Below are 15,361 nucleotides of genomic sequence, written 5' to 3'. Positions count from 1 at the left end.
TTTTTATATTTATTAATATTTTTTTAGTTTTCTTTTTCTCTTATTTTTCAGTTTTTTCCTTTTTTTTAGTTTTTTCTTTTTTAGTTTTTAGTTTTTTTTTTGTTTTTTACCTTTTTTTAGTTTTTTTAGTTTTTTTAGTTTTTTAGCTTTTTTAGTTTTTTTATTAGTTTTTAGTTATTTTTAGTTTTTGCCTTTTTTTAGTTTTTTCAGTTTTTTTTAGTTTTTAGTTTTTTACCTTTTTTATTTTTTTTAGTTTTTTAGCTTTTTTAGTTTTTTTTCTTTTTAGTTTTTTTTGTAGTTTTTACCTTTTTTAGTTTTTTTTCTTCTTTTGTATTAGTGTGAAATAATTCAGACGTCATATGCGGACAAACACGACGTCACTCGACAGACAGACAGACAGACATAACCCACAAACAAGTTATTTTTATATATATTTATTCATATTTTTTTAGTTTTCTTTTTCTCTTTTATTTTTCAGTTTTTTCCTTTTTTTAGTTTTTTTCTTTTTTAGTTTTTAGTTTTTTTTAGTTTTTTACCTTTTTTAGTTTTTTTTAGTTTTTTTAGTTTTTTAGCTTTTTTAGTTTTTTTATTAGTTTTTATTTTTTTGTAGTTTTTTCCTTTTTTTTATTTTTTTCAGTTTTTTTTTAGTTATTAGATTTTTACCTTTTTTTAGTTTTTTTTAGTTTTTTAGCTTTTTTAGTTTTTTTTTTCTTTTTAGTTTTTTTTTGTAGTTTTTACCTTTTTTAGTTTTTTTCTTCTTTTGTATTAGTGTGAAATAATTCAGACGTCATATGCGAACAAACATGACGTCACCTGATCCATCCACAGATCCACACACAGACAACTTATTTTTATATATATAGATTTATTCATATTTTTTTAGTTTTCTTTTTCTCTTTTATTTTTCAGTTTTTTCCTTTTTTTAGTTTTTTTCTTTTTTAGTTTTTAGTTTTTTTTAGTTTTTTACCTTTTTTTAGTTTTTTTTTAGTTTTTTTAGTTTTTTAGCTTTTTTAGTTTTTTTATTAGTTTTTATTTTTTTGTAGTTTTTGCCTTTTTTTATTTTTTTTCAGTTTTTTTTTAGTTATTAGATTTTTACCTTTTTTTAGTTTTTTTTGTTTTTTAGCTTTTTTAGTTTTTTTTTCTTTTTAGTTTTTTTTGTAGTTTTTACCTTTTTTAGTTTTTTTCTTCTTTTGTATTAGTGTGAAATAATTCAGACGTCATATGCGAACAAACATGACGTCACCTGATCCATCCACAGATCCACACACAGACAACTTATTTTTATATATATAGATATATATATATATATATATATATATATATATATATATATATATATATATATATATATATATATATATATATATATATATATATATATATATATCTATATATATAAAAATAAGTTGTCTGTGGATGGATGGATGGATGGATGTGTGGATGGATGTGTCAGGTGACGTCACCTGAAAAAACTGGATTAGGTGACGTCAAAACTGAAAAAACTAAAAAAAGGCAAAAACTACAAAAAAAACTAAAAACTAATAAAAAAAATAAAAAAGCTAAAAAACTAAAAAAACTATAAAGGTAAAAACCAATAAAAAACTAAAAAAAAAACTGAAAAAACTAAAAAAAGGCAAAAACTACAAAAAAAAACTAAAAACTAATAAAAAAAGTAAAAAAGCTAAAAAACTAAAAAAACTAAAAAAACTAAAAAAAGGTAAAAAACTAAAAAAAATAAAAAATAAAAAAAAACTAAAAAAAAGGAAAAAACTGAAAAATAAGCTAAAATAAAGGTAAAAACCAATAAAAAACTAAAAAAAAAAGGAAAAAACTAATAAATGACGACACTCAAAGAGAAAGCGACCAGGACAAAAAACTAAAAAAAAAGGCAAAAACTACAAAAAAACTAAAAACTAATAAAAAAAATAAAAAAGCTAAAAAACTAAAAAAACTAAAAAAAGGTAAAAAACTAAAAAAACTAAAAACTAAAAAAAAACTAAAAAAGGTAAAAACTAAAAGAACTAAAAAAGAAAAAAATAAATGACGACACTCAAAGAGAAAGCGACCAGGACAAAAGGAATGTTCGATTAGCAATCAACAAAGCACCGGGACACAGGGAGTATATATGACGACCAGGACACAAGTAAAAAAAAAAATTAACAAAACTAAAAAGAAGGTAAAAACTACAAAAAAACTAAAAAGAAAAAAAAACTAAAAACTAATAAAAAAACTAAAAAATCTAAAAATCTAAATAAACTAAAAAAGAAAAAAAAAGGAAAAAAATAAAGGAGAAAAACAAAACTAAAAAACGAATGTATATACAGACCGGTACACCGGGATACAAATGACGACCGGGACACAGGGAATATAAATAACGACCGGGACACAGGGACACAACTACAACGGGGACACCGGGGGAAACAGGGGGATATAAATGACGACCGGGACAAAAAAACTAAAAAGAAATAAAAACTAAAAACTAATAAAAAAAACTAAAAAATCTAAAAATCTAAATAAGCTAAAAAAGAAAAAAAAAGGAAAAAAATAAAGGAGAAAAACAAAACTAAAAAACGAATGTATATACAGACCGGGACACCGGGATACAAATGATGACCGGGACCCGGGACACAGGGAATATAAATGACGACCGGGACACAGGGACACAACTACAACGGGGACACCGGGGGAAACAGGGGGATAACCTGACAATCTATTTATATGCAAAGACAATGGGACAGCAAAGAATGTTGTATATTCGCAAGTTTTACGTAGTTAAAACCATATATATATATATATATCTATATTCACAGGTGGGACATAGGGACACAACTACAATGGCGCGTAACTATTATGGCGCGTAACGACTTACGCGCGCGGGGGGGCTTGGGGGGGGCGCGAAGCGCCCCCACCAACTAGGTGTTGGGGTGGCGCGAAGCGCCACCCCAACAGCTAGTATATATATATATATATGTTTTTAACTACATAAAACTTGCGAATATACAACATTCTTTGCTGTCCCATTGTCTGTGCATATAAATAGATTGTCAGGTTTACCGACTCTTGAACATGCAACATATAATGGTCCATGGGAAAACAATCTGTATTCAGATCTATACCTCATGATTCTAATGATTGCCCTTGAGCTTTGTTGATGGTGATTGCTAATCGACCATTCCCTGAGTCGCCATCGTCATTTATATATCCCCCTGTGCACCCCGGCGTCCCCTTTGTAGTTATGTCCCTGTGTCCCGGTCGTCGTCATTTATACTCCCTGTGTCCCGGTGCTTTGTTGATTGCTAATCTAACATTCCTTTTGTCCCGGTCGCTTTCTCTTTGAGTGTCGTCATTTATTTAGATTGTCAGGTTTTCCGACTCTTGAACATGCAACATATAATTGTCCATGGGAAAAACAATCCATATTCAGATCTATACCTCATGATTCTAATGATTGCCCTTGAGCTTTGTTGATGGTGATTGCTAATTGAACATTCCCTGTGTCCCGGTCGTCATTTATATTCCCAGTATCCCGGTCGTCATTTGTGTCCCAGTGTTCCCCTTTTAGTTTTTTTTTATTGGTTTTGACCTTTTTTTTATGTTTTTTAGTTTTTTTTTTCTTTTTAGTTTTTTTTTGAAGTTTTTATCTTTTTAGTTTTTTTATTTTTATTTATATTTTTTTTAGTTTTCTTTTTCTCCTTTATTTTTCAGTTTTTTTCCTTTTTTTAGTTTTTTTTTCTTTTTTAGTTCTTTTAGTTTTTACCTTTTTATTTTTTTTTAGTTTTTTAGATGAAAATTTTTTTTAGTTTTTTTCCTTTTTTTCTTTTTAGTTTTTTATTGGTTTTTACCTTTTTTTTTTAGCTTTTTTAGTTTTTTTCGTTTTTTCTTTTTACTTTTTTTTTTAGTTTTTATCTTTTTTATTTTTTTTTATTTTTATTCTTAATTTTATTAGTTTTCTTTTTCTCTTCTATTTTTCAGTTTTTTCCTTTTTTTAAGTTTTTTTTTAGTTTTTAGTTTTTTTAGTTTTTTAGTTTTTTTAGTTTTTTAGTTTTTTAGCTTTTTTATTTTTTTTATTAGTTTTTAGTTTTTTTTTGTAGTTTTTGCCTTTTTTAGTTTTTTCAGTTTTTTTTTTAGTTTTTAGTTTTTTGCCTTTTTTAGCCTAACCAGGATTTGAACCTGGGACCTTCATTCTCCATTCTGACACCCTCTCTCACCGAGTGACTACTCCAGCATGTTCATTTTGGTGTTTTAAATGGTATATTATTAACCAAATTAATGTGTTTTACAATATACTAAGCATCGTCAAAGCAAAAATGACGACAACTAATTTCATGACGTCAGCCGACACAGAAATATGACGTCACCTGATCCACAGATCCACAGACAGACAACTTATTTTTATATATATAGATATACTAGCTGTTGGGGTGGCGCTTCACGCCACCCCAACACCTAGTTGGTGGGGCGCTTCGCGCCCCCCAAGCCCCCCCGCGCGCGTAAGTCGTTACGCGCCATATTAGTTATGCGCCATTGTAGTTGTGTCCCTGTGTCCCACCTGTGAATATAGATAGATTTATATATGTGTTTCAAACTACGCAAAAATTGCGAATAAACAACATTCTTGGCTTTCCCATTGTCTGTGCATATGCAAAGCCGTATGTACTAATAATGACGTCATATATAAACGCTCTTTTTACAAACAAACAAACATGCATCCACATAACTCGTTTTTATATTGATAGATACAATACAAATTAACTGCGTAAAACTTGCGAATAAACAACATTCTTCGCTGTCCAATTGTCGCTGCATATAAATACATTGTCAGGTATACCAACCCTCGAACATGCAACGTACAATTGTCCATGGGAAAAACAATCAGGATTAAGATCTATACCACATTTTTCTAATGATTGACCTTGAGCTTTGTTAATGGTGATTGCAAATACTAATCGAATTGGGAATTGCAATCTTTTAAATTGAAAAAGCAGATCCGTTGGAATCATGGGAATGCGAGGAATAAGAACAGCCTCACCCTCATAAGGCCCTGTCAAGATTGTGGCCTCTATTAGGTTTTCCATTGTTTTTTTTACGGCAAGTCGCGTGCCATTGCAAAGCTTTGGTGGGTTGATATTTCTTAAAAGTATTATTGGTACGCCTATTTTTAGTTGTAGCACGTGTGGTGGAAACCCTGAAGGATCTATGGAATTTAAAAATTCAGATGGATAATTAACCGCTTCATTTGGTTCCAAAACTGTGTCGACTGACTTGTAAAGGACTGCCTGGTCTCGAATCTTGTTCAAAACAATATTGTTGATTTCGTGGACGTCTATATTTTTGGGTGCGAGAATGACATCATATGCAAACGCTCTTTTTACAAACAAACAAACATGCATACATACAACTCGTTTTTATATAGATAGATAGATAGATAAAATACAAATTAACTGCGTAAAACTTGCGAATATACAACATTCTTCGCTGTCCAATTGTCGCTGCATATAAATAAATTGTCAGGTTTACCGACCCTCGAACATGCAACGTACAATTGTCAATGGGAAAAACAATCAGTATTAAGATCTATACCACATTTTTCTAATGATTGACCTTAAGCTTTGTTAATGGTGATTGCAAATGCTAATCGAATTGGGAATTGCAATCTTTTAAATTGAAAAGGCAGATCCGTTGGAATCTTGGGAATGCGAGGAATAAGAACAGCCTCACCCTCAAAAGGCCCTGTCAAGATTGTGGCCTCTATTAGGTTTTCCATTGTTTTTTTACGGCAGGTCGAGTGCCATAGCAAAGCTTTGGTGGGTTTATATTTCTTAAAAGTATTATTGGTAGGCCTATTTTTAGTTGTAGCACGTGTGGTGGAAACCCTGAGAATAATATCTCGAGGTAAAAACTGATCACCGACCATAACGATGGCCACTTCGTCGATAGTTGGAGCATTGTATCTACGCACATGTTGGCCAGGAGGCGTTTTGTCAGCGGAAATAACAATTTTATGCGTATAAGTAGGCATCAAATCGATGGCTGTTTTGAACAGACGCACTAAATTATTATTTTCGTGGAAAAGATGTTGTAATTGGGAAACGATTGTCCTTTCAATGTTGGGAGAAATTTCGCAACGTGCATTCAATTCAGAATTTCTATCACTGATGAAGTACAATTGTAAAAATTTATGATTCTCGCCTGAGAATGGTAGAAGAGACCCTGCTCTATGATAAATTTGCCCTTTTACTTTGAAAGTAGACATAAATTGATCTGGATTTTCAATTTGGGCTCCAAACGACGTCATTTGGAAACATGAGTTGTATTTTCTGATTCATTTATATTCCTTATGTCCCGGTCGTCATTTATATCCCCCTGTTTTATATCCCGCTTATTTTTCAGTTTTTTCCTTTTTTTAGTTTTTTTTTTACTTTTTTAGTTCTTTTAGTTTTTACGTTTTTTAGTTTTTTTTAGTTTTTTAGATGAATTTTTTTTTTAGTTTTTTACCTTTTTTTCTTTTTAGTTTTTATTGGTTTTTACCTTTTTTTAGCTTTTTATCTTTTTAATTTTTTTTATTTTTAATTTTATTAGTATTCTTTTTCTCTTCTATTTTTCATTTTTCCTTTTTTTTAGTTTTTTTTAGTTTTTAGTTTTTTAAGTTTTTTCCTTTTTTTAGTTTCTTTAGTTTTTTTAGTTTTTCGGCTTTTTTATTTTTTTATTAGTTTTTAGTTTTTTTTGTAGTTTTTGCCTTTTTTTAGTTTTTTCAGTTTTTTTTTAGTTTTTAGTTTTTTACCTTTTTTAGCCTAACCAGGATTTGAACCTGGGACCTTCATTATCCGTTCTGACACCCTCTCTCACCAAGTGACTACTCCAGCATGTTCATTTTGGTGTTTTAAATGGTATATTATTAACCAAATTAATGTGTTTTACAATATACTAAGCATCGTCATAACAAAAATGACGGCAACTAATTTCATGACGTCAGCCGAAACATGACGTCACCTGATCCACATATCCACAGACCCACAGACAGACAGACAACTTATTTTTATATATAAAGCCGTATGTACTAATAATGACGTCATATACAAACGCTCTTTTTACAAACAAACAAACATGCATCCACATAACTCGTTTTTATATAGATAGATACAATACAAATTAACTGCGTAAAACTTGCGAATAAACAACATTCTTCGCTGTCCAATTGTCGCTGCATATAAATACATTGTCAGGTTTACCGACCCTCGAACATGCAACGTACAATTGTCCATGGGAAAAACAATCAGGATTAAGATCTATACCACATTTTTCTAATGATTGACCTTGAGCTTTGTTAATGGTGATTGCAAATACTAATCGAATTGGGAATTGCAATCTTTTAAATTGAAAAAGCAGATCCGTTGGAATCATGGGAATGCGAGGAATAAGAACAGCCTCACCCTCATAAGGCCCTGTCAAGATTGTGGCCTCTATTAGGTTTTCCATTGTTTTTTTTTACGGCAAGTCGCGTGCCATTGCAAAGCTTTGGTGGGTTGATATTTCTTAAAAGTATTATTGGTACGCCTATTTTTAGTTGTAGCACGTGTGGTGGAAACCCTGAAGGATCTATGGAATTTAAAAATTCAGATGGATAATTAACCGCTTCATTTGGTTCCAAAACTGTGTCGACTGACTTGTAAAGGACTGCCTGGTCTCGAATCTTGTTCAAAACAATATTGTTGATTTCGTGGACGTCTATATTTTTGGGTGCGAGAATGACATCATATGCAAACGCTCTTTTTACAAACAGACAAACATGCATACATACAACTCGTTTTTATATAGATAGATAGATAGATAGATAGATAAAATACAAATTAACTGCGTAAAACTTGCGAATATACAACATTCTTCGCTGTCCAATTGTCGCTGCATATAAATAGATTGTCAGGTTTACCGACCCTCGAACATGCAACGTACAATTGTCAATGGGAAAAACAATCAGTATTAAGATCTATACCACATTTTTCTAATGATTGTACTTGAGCTTTGTTAATGGTGATTGCAAATGCTAATCGAATTGGGAATTGCAATCTTTTAAATTGGAAAGGCAGATCCGTTGGAATCTTGGGAATGCGAGGAATAAGAACAGCCTCACCCTCAAAAGGCCCTGTCAAGATTGTGGCCTCTATTAGGTTTTCCATTGTTTTTTTTACGGCAGGTCGAGTGCCATAGCAAAGCTTTGGTGGGTTTATATTTCTTAAAAGTATTATTGGTAGGCCTATTTTTAGTTGTAGCACGTGTGGTGGAAACCCTGAGAATAATATCTCGAGGTAAAAACTTATCACCGACCATAACGATGGCCACTTCGTCGATAGTTGGAGCATTGTATCTACGCACATGTTGGCCAGGAGGCGTTTTGTCAGCGGAAATAACAATTTTATGCGTATAAGTAGGCATCAAATCGATGGCTGTTTTGAACAGACGCACTAAATTATTATTTTCGTGGAAAAGATGTTGTAATTGGGAAACGATTGTCCTTTCAATGTTGGGAGAAATTTCGAAACGTGCATTCAATTCAGAATTTCTATCACTGATGAAGTACAATTGTAAAAATTTATGATTCTCGCCTGAGAATGGTAGAAGAGACCCTGCTCTATGATAAATTTGCCCTTTTACTTTGAAAGTAGACATAAATTGATCTGGATTTTCAATTTGGGCTCCAAACGACGTCATTTGGAAACATGAGTTGTATTTTCTGATTCATTTATATTCCTTATGTCCCGGTGTCCCGGTCGTCATTTATATCCCCCTGTTTTATATCCCGCTTATTTTTCAGTTTTTTCCTTTTTTTAGTTTTTTTTTACTTTTTTAGTTCTTTTAGTTTTTACATTTTTTAGTTTTTTTTAGTTTTTTAGATGAATTTTTATTTTAGTTTTTTACCTTTTTTTCTTTTTAGTTTTTATTGGTTTTTACCTTTTTTTAGCTTTTTATCTTTTTTAATTTTTTTTCTTTTAATTTTTAATTTTATTAGTATTCTTTTTCTCTTCTATTTTTCATTTTTCCTTTTTTTTAGTTTTTTTTAGTTTTTAGTTTTTTAAGTTTTTTCCTTTTTTTAGTTTCTTTAGTTTTTTTAGTTTTTTGGCTTTTTTATTTTTTTATTAGTTTTTAGTTTTTTTTGTAGTTTTTGCCTTTTTTTAGTTTTTTCAGTTTTTTTTTTAGTTTTTAGTTTTTTACCTATTTTAGCCTAACCAGGATTTGAACCTGGGACCTTCATTCTCCGTTCTGACACCCTCTCTCACCGAGTGACTACTCCAGCATGTTCATTTTGGTGTTTTAAATGGTATATTATTAACCAAATTAATGTGTTTTACAATATACTAAGCATCGTCATAACAAAAATGACGGCAACTAATTTCATGACGTCAGCCGAAACATGACGTCACCTGATCCACAGATCCACAGACCCACAGACAGACAGACAACTTATTTTTACATATATAGAAGATATATCTATATATATAAAAATAAGTTGTCTGTGTGTGGATCTGTGGATCAGGTGACGTCATGTTTGTCCGCATATGACGTCTGAATTATTTCACACTAATACAAAATAAGAAAAAAAACTAAAAAAGGTAAAAACTACAAAAAAAACTAAAAAGAAAAAAAAACTAAAAAAGCTAAAAAACTAAAAAAAACTAAAAAAAGGTAAAAAACTAAAAACTAAAAAAAACTGAAAAAACTAAAAAAAGGCAAAAACTACAAAAAAAACTAAAAACTAATAAAAAAACTAAAAAATCTAAAAAACTAAAAAAACTGAAAAAACTAAAAAAAGGTAAAAAACTAAAAAAAAAACTAAAAACTAAAAAAGAAAAAAACTAAAAAAAGGAAAAGACTGAAAAATAAAAGAGAAAAAGAAAACTAAAAAAATATGAACAAAAATACAAAAAAATAAAAAAGATAAAAACTACAAAAAAACTAAAAAGAAAAAACGAAAAAAAAACTAAAAAAGCTAAAAAAATAAAAGAAGCAAAAATCTAAAGAAGGTAAAAACTACAAAAAAAAAAAAGAAAACAAAATAAAAAAATCTAAAAAAGCTTAAAAACTAAAAAAAAACTAAAAAAAGATAAAAAACTAAAAAAAAAACTAAAAAAAGGAAAAAAACCATAAAATAAACTAAAAACTAATAAAAAAAAAATAAAAAAAGCTAAAAAACTAAAAAAACTAAAAAAAAACTAAAAAAGGTAAAAACTAAAAGAACTAAAAAAGAAAAAAAACTAAAAAAGGAAAAAACTGAAAATAAAGGAGAAAAAGAAAACTAAAAAAATATAAATAAAAATAAAAAAACTAAAAAGATAAAAACTTCAAAAAAAACTAAAAAGAAAAAAGAAAAAAACTAAAAAACCTAAAAAAAGGTAAAAACCAATAAAAAAACTAAAAACAAAAAAAGGGAAAAAATTAAAAATTTATTTCATCATAAGTTTTCAACTGACGAAATTACAGACCGGGACATCGGGACACAAATGACGACCGGGACACCGGCACATAGGGAATATGAATGACAACACTCAAAGAGAAAGCGACCGGGACAAAAGGAATGTTCGATTAGCAATCAACAAAGCACCGGGACACAAATGACGACCGGGACACAGGGAGTATAAATGACGACCAGGATATAAGTAAACAAACTAAAAAAACTAAAAAAAAGGTAAAAACTACAAAAAAACTAAAAAGAAAAAAAAATAAAAACTAATAAAAAAACTAAAAAATCTAAAAATCTAAATAAACTAAAAAAGAAAAAAAATAAAAAAGGAAAAAAATAAAGGAGAAAAACAAAACTAAAAAACGAATGTATATACAGACCGGGACACCGGGATACAAATGACGACCGGGACACAGGGAATATAAATGACGACCGGGACACAGGGACACAACTACAACGGGGACGCCGGGGGGCACAGGGGGATATAAATGACGACCGAGACACCGGGACACATGGAATATAAATGACGCCCGGGACACTCAAAGAGAAATCACAGACTGGGACAACGGGACACAAATGACGACCTGGACACAGGGACAAAACTACAATGGGGATGCCGGGGGGCACAAGGGGATACATAAATGACGATGACGACACAGGGAATGGTAGATTAGCAATCACCATCAACAAAGCTCAAGGGCAATCATTAGAATCATGAGGTATAGATCTGAATACGGATTGTTTTCCCATGGACCATTATATGTTGCATTTTCAAGAGTCGGTAAACAATCTATTTATATGCACAGACAATGGGACAGCAAAGAATGTTGTATATTCGCAAGTTTTACGTAGTTAACAACATATACATATATATCTATATTCACAGGTGGGACATAGGGACACAACTACAATGGCGCGTAACTAATATGGCGCGTAACGACTTACGCGCGCGGGGGGGCTTGGGGGGGGCGCGAAGCGCCCCCACCAACTAGGTGTTGGGGTGGCGCGAAGCGCCACCCCAACAGCTAGTATCTATATATATAAAAATAAGTTGTCTGTCTGTCTGTAGATCAGGTGACGTCATGTTTCTGTGTCGGCTGACGTCATGAAATTAGTTGTCGTCATGTTTGTTATGACGATGCTTAGTATATTGTAAAACACATTAATTTGGTTAATAATATACCATTCAAAACACCAAACACAGGGAATGTTCAATTAGCAATCACCATCAACAAAGCTCAAGGGCAATCATGAGAATCATGAGGTATAGATCTGAATATGGATTGTTTTTCCCATGGACAATTATATGTTGCATTTTCAAGAGTCGGTAAACCTGACAATCTAAATAAATGACGACACTCAAAGAGAAAGCGACCGGGACAAAAGGAATGTTCGATTAGCAATCAACAAAGCATCGGGACACAGGGAGTATAAATGACGACCAGGACATAAGTAAAAAAAAAAACTAAAAAAAACTAAAAAGAAGGTAAAAACTACAAAAAAAACTAAAAAGAAAAAAACAACTAAAAACTAATAAAAAAACTAAAAAATCTTAAAGGAGAAAAACAAAACTAAAAAACGAATGTATATACAGACCGGGACACCAGGATACAAATGACGACCGGGACACAGGGAATATAAATGACGACCGGGACACAGGGACAAAACTACAACGGGGACGCCGGGGGGCACAGGGGGATATAAATGACGACCGGGACACCGAGACACAAGGAATATAAATGACGCCCGGGACACTCAAAGAGAAATCACAGACTGGGACACCGGGACACAAATGACGACCGGGACACAGGGAATATAAATGACGACCGGGACACAGGGACATAACTACAAAGGGGACGCCGGGGTGCACAGGGGATATATAAATGACGATGGCGACTCAGGGAATGGTCGATTAGCAATCACCATCAATAAAGCTCAAGGGCAATCATTAGAATCATGAGGTATAGATCTGAATACGGATTGTTTTCCCATGGACCATTATATGTTGCATGTTCAAGAGTCGGTAAACCTGACAATCTATTTATATGCACAGACAATGGGACAGCAAAGAATGTTGTATATTCGCAAGTTTTACGTTGTTAAAAACATATATATATACTAGCTGTTGGGGTGGCGCTTCGCGCCACCCCAACACCTAGTTGTTGGGGGCGCTTCGCGCCCCCCCCCAAGCCCCCCTGCGCGCGTAAGTCGTTACGCGCCATTGTAGTTGTGTCCCTATGTCCCACCTGTGAATATAGATATATATATATATATATATATATATATATATATATATATATATATATATATATATATATATATATATATATATATATATATATATATATATATATATATATATATATATATATATATATATATATATATATATATATATATGGTTTTAACTACGTAAAACTTGCGAATATACAACATTCTTTGCTGTCCCATTGTCTTTGCATATAAATAGATTGTCAGGTTTACCGACTCTTGAACATGCAACATATAATGGTCCATGGGAAAACAATCTGTATTCAGATCTATACCTCATGATTCTAATGATTGCCCTTGAGCTTTGTTGATGGTGATTGCTAATCGACCATTCCCTGTCCCGGTGTCCCGGTCGTCATTTATATCCCCCTGTGCCCCCCGGTGTCCCCGTTGTAGTTGTGTCCCTGTGTCCCGGTCGTCATTTATATTCCCTGTGTCCCGGTCGTCATTTGTATCCCGGTGTCCCGGTCTGTATATACATTCGTTTTTTAGTTTTGTTTTTCTCCTTTATTTTTTTCCTTTTTTTTCTTTTTTAGTTTATTTAGATTTTTAGATTTTTTAGTTTTTTTATTAGTTTTCAGTTTTTTTTTCTTTTTAGTTTTTTTGTAGTTTTTACCTTCTTTTTAGTTTTGTTAGTTTTTTTTTTTTACTTATGTCCTGGTCGTCATTTATACTCCCTGTGTCCCGGTGCTTTGTTGATTGCTAATCGAACATTCCTTTTGTCCTGGTCGCTTTCTCTTTGAGTGTCGTCATTTATTTTTTTCTTTTTTAGTTCTTTTAGTTTTTACCTTTTTTAGTTTTTTTTAGTTTTTTAGATGAAAATTTTTTTTAGTTTTTTTTAGTTTTTTAGATGAAAATTTTTTTTAGTTTTTCCTTTTTTTCTTTTTAGTTTTTTATTGGTTTTTACCTTTATTTTAGCTTATTTTTCAGTTTTTTCCTTTTTTTAGTTTTTTTTTAGTTTTTAGTTTTTTTAGTTTTTTACCTTTTTTTAGTTTTTTTAGTTATTGGTTGGGACGAGTGCACAATGGCACGCAAAAAATTGCAAGATTTGCGAGGAAATTTCAAACCCTATGGCAGCACATTAATATTGCTTGAGGGAGATTTCAGGCAAACATTGCCTGTTATTCCTAGATCTACACCTGCGGATGGAATGAATGCTTGCCTGAAAAATTCTAATTTATGGGTACACACAAAGATATTAAAATTAACTATTAATATGCGTGTCCGATTGCGAAACGATCACTCTGGTGAAATATGTTAAGATCAGTTGCTGGCAATTGGAAACGGAAAGCTCCCAGGTGACTCAATTTCAGGACGTATACAACTGCCTCGTGAATTCTGTAATTTAGTGACGTCAAAAAATGATTTGGTTGAAAAGGTATTTCCAAATATTCTAACCAATCATAAAAATCATAAATGGCTAAGCGAACGATCTATTCTGGCAGCCAAGAACAAAGACGTCCACGAAATCAACATTATTATTCTGGCCAAGATTCGAGACCAGGCAGTCATTTACAAGTCAGTCAACACAGTTCTGAAATCAAATGAAGCGGATAACTATCCATCAGAATTTTTTAAATTCCCTAAATCTCCAAGGGTTTCCACCACACATGCTACAACTAAAAATAGGCGTACTAATAATACTGTTGCGAAATATTAACCCACCAAACCTTTGCAAAGGCACGCGACTTGCCGTAAAAAAAAATGGAAAACGTAATAGAGGCAACAATTTTGAAAGGGCCTTCCGAGGGTGAGGCTGTTCTTATTTTTCGCATTCCCATAATTCCAACAGATCTGCCTTTTCAATTTAAAAGATTGCAATACCCAATTCGATTAGAATTTGCAATCACCATGAACAAAGCTCAAGGGCAATCATTAGAAAACTGCAGTATAGATCTGAATACGGATTGTTTTTCCCACAGAAAATTATATGTTGCATGCTCAAATGCTCAAGAGTCAGTAAACCGGACAATCCATTTATATGCACAGACAATGGAACAGCGAAGAATGTTACATATCTACAAGTTTTACGCAGTTAAAAATTAGAACATATCCGTTGTATATACATATGAGAATCCATATATAGAAGCCTGCCGAATGCCGCTAGATGGGGCCAGGCGGCGAAACCGCCTGGTCCCAGCTATTACTTGTATAATTTGGGATACATATAATTTCATCGGAAACTTCTTTCATGGTCGCAACAGTAGCTGCAACATAGTAAAGAGCAAATCACGGCCCATACTATCCAAAAGTTAAAAGACACATGTTGTTCATGCGTATAAGCAGCTCTGATGGAAAAAGAGTTAGGCATGTCTTTTTCCAAAACTAGCGGGTTACCTGAACATCAGGGAGAGATGTTAAATGGATCACTTAAAAGCTATTTCTCATATCTAAGTGGTTCTTAGAAATTCCACCATCTACAAGTGTCATATGGCAATAAAAATAGCACTTTTTTTGCTATTTCACAAGAGGTGGAGCTAGCGTTTTAACAGAATATCGTAGACAGATGTTAAATACCTAATAAAAGCTATTGTTCCTATTTAGGTTCTTCCAATAAATTTTACCATTTGCAAGTGCCAAATAGTATTAAAAACGACTCTTTTAGTGCCATTTTCCAAGTTGAAAAGCTGGGCTAGT

The 15,361-nt window shown here is 32.0% G+C and overlaps 1 long non-coding RNA gene across 1 annotated transcript in view; it reads left to right on the top strand.

Annotated features, from left to right (window-relative positions):
• The window catches only part of LOC136026222 (uncharacterized), a 263,409-nt gene that overhangs the window by 202,156 nt on the left and 45,892 nt on the right, over positions 1-15,361 (top strand). The window lies entirely within an intron of this gene.

This window comes from Artemia franciscana, chromosome 4 (genome assembly GCF_032884065.1).
Source record: "Artemia franciscana chromosome 4, ASM3288406v1, whole genome shotgun sequence".
Taxonomy (NCBI): Eukaryota; Metazoa; Arthropoda; class Branchiopoda; order Anostraca; family Artemiidae; genus Artemia; species Artemia franciscana.
Note: the sequence above shows the minus strand (reverse complement) of the source record. Positions and strands in the feature narration are given on the sequence as shown.